We start from the raw sequence: 5,354 nt of genomic DNA on the forward strand, positions 1-5,354 counted from the left end.
GGGTGATCACGAGGTGTTGACCTCAGGCCTGGTTCCGATCTCAGGCTGCTCCCGGGCCTGGTCGGCGGCATAGCAGGTCCGTGGCAGGAGGTGCTCCCTGCTGCAGGGGCGGAAGTCGAGAGAGGGCGGTTCCTCCCTGCGTGCTGCTTTATAACCTTAACACGTAACACTGCACCTGACCCTCTTTTGACCAATTAAATGCGGGGTCATCACACTTGCAGGGAATAATTCCCATTCGTTCATTAACCAAAACAAGGAAGTTTCAGCTCAAACCAGGAAGTTTAGCCCAAACCGGGACAGAGGTCTAGGAAAGAGTACAAAACCAAGACAAGGCTGTATGACGGTTTGCACACTTATTTCTCCAGCCTCCAGGCATTTGCAGGTTTTCTAAACCAGATGCAATATCTAAACAGTTAGCAATCTTGAATAGATTTCTTTTCCACGGCTTTGATGCCTTGTACCTCTGTAAGCTTCTGTCACATCCAACAGCAAAGAGATCCACAACGCGGCCACACCTTTTGTCCAGCTTGAACCCACTTCCTGCTAACTTCGTTTGTCACACCTTGCTTCTTGAAAAGGCAGTGAGCTATCCATGCACGCTACCTTCTCCCTGAAAGGGACTGTCTTTTAGCTATCTATCTAACGTATTCCCTGGGTATTTTCTTTCTGGACAGAAAAGTGCAAGATCACTTAGCGATTCTTCATCCTGACACTGCACCATACCTCTGACCATCCTTGCCGACTTTCTCTACTCCTCCTCCATTACGTGACTGTCTGGTTGATGAAGGTGCTTTCTGTCTGTGTGAATAAACACTGCTTGAGACAAACAAAAGGCCAGAGCTGATGACACCTTGAAAAATGGACTGTGAACTGATTAAAATGTTAAATAGATTTTATGATTAAGATTTTATCTTGAGTATAGTAGAAGCTCTGAAAAGAGGCCAAATATTGAGCACTCCAGGGTAGAGAACGCTTCTCAGTAAAGAACATTGAGAAAAAAATTCAAAAAAATAGATTGGAGGTAGTAACTCATCCTCTCAGAGAATTCCTGTTCTCTTCAGATCCTCTGTTGTTGCAGATGTTCTAACTGCACCATCTGCACATCCTTAAAAAAAAATTACCATATTTTTCAGAGATACATGATTTTGTTTGCTGTTTAGTGACAAGATCATTTACATTTTTGCAAATAAAATATCATATTCAAAAATGACGTGCATTTAATTCTATAAAAATAACTTTTGTAAAAGGAAATGATATTTTTGGTAGCACTATCACCAGCTATGTCATTCTATATGATTTGGTGGACAAACGTAAAAGTCTTGCAACATTAAGAAGAAAATGCATTAAGCATTTTCTATGTAGAAAATAGATTTTAAGAAGCAGATAATAACAATCCAGCAGTTTACAAAACTAGCTTACACGTTTGAGGTGAGTTTGTGATCCCATGGAATCAAAGAAAGCCTATTATGGTGAATCTGGGATTAAGCCTGGAATGCTGATCTTAAAAATAGACCAAAACCTCTTGTCACTACTCAGGAAAATGTTTCCTCTGAAAGTATGGTAAATACAAAGCCCTGCCATCAGCTCTGTGACTGACTTTAGAACTCTTGCTTTCATGTTATAATTAGGATGTAGCGTAACTGAAAGAGAAAGAAAACTAGAGTAGTCTTTTACATAATGATGCAAAGGTGTACTATTATACAACCATTATGTAAAGAACCCCCAGTCTTATTTGGGTTGGTATTTTGAGGGTTTTAAATTTCCATGGTCTGCTGGCAAGTCCAGTCTAGTCCACTGCAGAGCAGTGCAGAAAATGAAATTCAGAAACAGCTGAACCATTCTGTCTATGCTGGTGAGTGTGGGGGTCCACAGGGTAGATCAAGGAGATTTTGTTCTTTATTGGCTTATATTTTGTGAAATATTGTTATCTTCTGGGTATTCTTTTCTCTTATAACTCCTTAAAACTACCTACAAAGTAGGCAAAAAAATCGCTAGAAAATTGGATGCAAATATTGTAGCATAAAATACAGAAGAGTGCCTTGCTGCTCGACAGATAGGGTAAACAGGCTGTTCTGCTGTTGAAACTGCAATCAGAACTCCAAGAAGAACGGAAATTCCTGAAGTTATGATCACTGTCCAATCAGCCATTGCACATCCACTATATTATCATTCTCTCACCCTAAATATTCATTTGAGTGAGTTGCTCTTTGTACTAGATGCTGCATAAAACACATAGGAAGTGCAAAATTATTATCTTAGCACAACAGAAATCTTTCCCTGATTTCTAACTCTGTAATCTGAATAATAATATACTTATTAGTTTGGTAACAGGGTGGACAGCCATGACAGATAAAGGACATCCAGAAATAAGCATTTTAACTTAAGTATTTTTAAAGAGATAAAGAACATGTTACGATCTGCTTGAACACTTCTGGCAAGAAGTATTTTCACTATCTAGGGTATGTAACTGTACTTGTAACTCCTTTTATCTGCAGTGCCTGAGGAATGTAAAGAATCTTTTCATTGTTACTTTCTGGTAGTGGGTAAATTAAGAGAACTATCAAGAGTTTCTCCTTTTCCACAGATTTAAGTACAATACTTCTATCTCTTTCTGCTTGCTGACTGCAGTGGCAACATTATCTTTACTGATGACCTCAAGGTATGAAAGTGTTCTTATTCTCACACCTTAGGCATGTGCCCAAGTCCTGTTTAAGCCAGTGGTGTTTAATCTCTTGAAGTGAGATTCTGCTGCGTTGCTAAAGGAAGAAGCACAGAAGAACTAGAAGAAGAAGGGGCAAAGGTCACATAAAAATTTCTTCATGGTCTCAGGAGCCTACAAGAGCTTTCGGCCGGTGCAGATTAGGCAGCCTCCCTATTCTGGTCAGTAAAGTGTGATCTGTACAGAAATCCCAGCACTCTGGGAACTTACAGATTTGTCCTCATTCAGTCACTCTCCTACACCAAAACTTGGCCAGGGGGTGGGGGAGGGGGGCGGTGGTGCATCAAGCTCAGTTCATCTGCCAGGAGAACTTCTTCACCTGCCTTTGCTGTACAGAGGACTCCTGGTATCTCCTCCTACTACTCCAGCTGCTTGATCCAGGGTACAGGGGTCAGAGTGAAGGTGAAAATCTCATCATGCTTAAATTTAAGCTTGTACTTACATTCTTTCTTGAACTAACATGTCCCCACACCGGTGATTTCCTGAATCAGGGCCAAAACGACTATGTCATCTCTTGCTTTCATTTGCTTTGCGTTGTCTGATTCTGCAGCATAATCTTGTGAGTTTTGTTTTAATTTAATAGTATTTTAAACATTTCTCCACTGTTCTTTCATCTTTCCTTTCCTATTCTTAAAGAAAAAATCTTTTTGGAATGCATGCCTTGTCTGTATATGATCCACCATCTGTTTCAGAAAATTTAGGATACATTTATATAGTTAAGTCTTGATGTATGTGCCATTTCACTTATGCATGGTCTAATAGCATATACCATAGAAATGATTTTTTTTTCATTGACAGCTTTACTGGCTCTTTTTAGAAATGAAATTTTTATGGTGGATTGCAGAGGTTTTCTTTTTTTTTTATAACTTCATTTAGTCAAACACACTTAACAAAATAATAAGTACTCATGGGTTTTTTTATTTCTTTGCTGCTATGCATAGAAGAAAGAGATTGCTACAGAACTATAGGTCAATTTTTTTGCCTGATGCTCTGTAAAATAAAATAAAATTAAGTAGTGCTAGTTGAAAAGTGATTCAGTGCTCCATGGCTGTTGGCAAAATTTTGGCATTGTGCAGCTATTACAGGGAGAAAAAAGCAAATAATTTGATTTATGATTTTATGAATCAGAAAGCTACAGCTATACGTGAAGTCAAATGTACAACATTTTATACGAGTTTTGGGAATAGAGCTCTGCAGTTTTCAGTTTATCTGCAAAGTGTAGAGACGGATTTTTCAGGAGCTGAGCATTCAGCTTCTACTTCATTATGAGAATCTCATTATATTAGGCAAATATTGTTCACTTATGATTTACTAAGTGTTTTCCTTAGCTGTTAGAAAAACTTTTGACTTAGAACTGGGTCAAAGTGCTCAGACTGGAAAATTCATTATGGTGAACTTTAATAGGAAATTGTGTTTGTGGGCTGTGAAAAGATAACTGGAGAAAAATCTTGCATGTCTGAGGCAATTAAACCCAAATCCAGCATGGTTGGATGTGGATAATTGGTTATTTAAAATTACTTAACCTACATGTGTTTTGTACTCTGTCCTCATGTTCTTATGATGAGAAAGTTACTGGGCAAAAACGGAAGACTTGAGCCGATTAAATCTTCATTTTGGACTGTAAGCTCTTTCCCAAAGAGATGGTTATGTGGTATATGCGCCTATGAAGTCTTATAACACAATGTGTTGATCCTTATCGAGGATATCACATGTTATCACTGCATAAGGATTAAATAATCGTATGAAGTTGTTGTGTAGATGAAGCAGTTACTATTTTGGGATAACATTATGCTGTACTACACCTAGTATAATGGCAAATCGTTAATTAAGATCACTTGATATTTGCAGTGATCCAATTTTGTGCTACTTATAGCTGCCAAATTTTAGTTTTCGAGGCAGAAATTTTCCATGATGAATATGTGATGCTCAGGGTATTATCTTTCTTTCTGGGTATGCTGAAAGTACAGTCAAATGTTTTCTTTTTTCTGGGAACTCACTCAGTGGAAAACCAGGCTGCTAATCCCATCTTGACCATTCCTCTCACATTTCTAGCTTCTGCTCGCATCCCAGTTTCCCCTCTCCCAGACTACTCTCCCATCAGCAGCTCTTCCCTTTGTGATGTAAGACTAACACTGAACACAAAAGGAATGGCACTGTGGCTTAGAGATGATGGAGGAGAGGTAGGAAAGAGCAAGAAGATTAAGACAGGCTGGGTGAGTATTTTTAGAGGGACTGGTGAGAGCAGGCTGGAAGGGGGAAACTGGAATTGCTAGGAAGTGGTCATAGAAGGAAGGCTGAGGAAAAAAAAAAGAAGAAATTAAGCAGCATCCTGAGATTAGTGGGACAAAGAGGCTGCACTTAGAAACCGGATGGAAGTGGGGGGAAGGAGGAGACACTGTGAAAAGAGAGATCCCTGGAAGCAGGATCTTCACCAAAGGGAAGAACTGTCTGGATAGAAAGCTAGACAGAAATTGTAAGGAACACAGGATAGGAGACTGGGATTGTGAGACCTTGGGAGGCAGAGAAAGAGATCAGAGGAAGCCGGGCATCCTGAACATGGATATAGAGAGAAGGAAGTGAAACTGAGGAAACCCTGAAACTAAGGAAACAACCTGGGTCTGAATGCTGAGACAGC

Source organism: Buceros rhinoceros, unplaced genomic scaffold (assembly GCF_000710305.1).
Source record: "Buceros rhinoceros silvestris isolate BGI_N320 unplaced genomic scaffold, ASM71030v1 scaffold681, whole genome shotgun sequence".
In the NCBI taxonomy this organism is placed as follows: Eukaryota; Metazoa; Chordata; class Aves; order Bucerotiformes; family Bucerotidae; genus Buceros; species Buceros rhinoceros.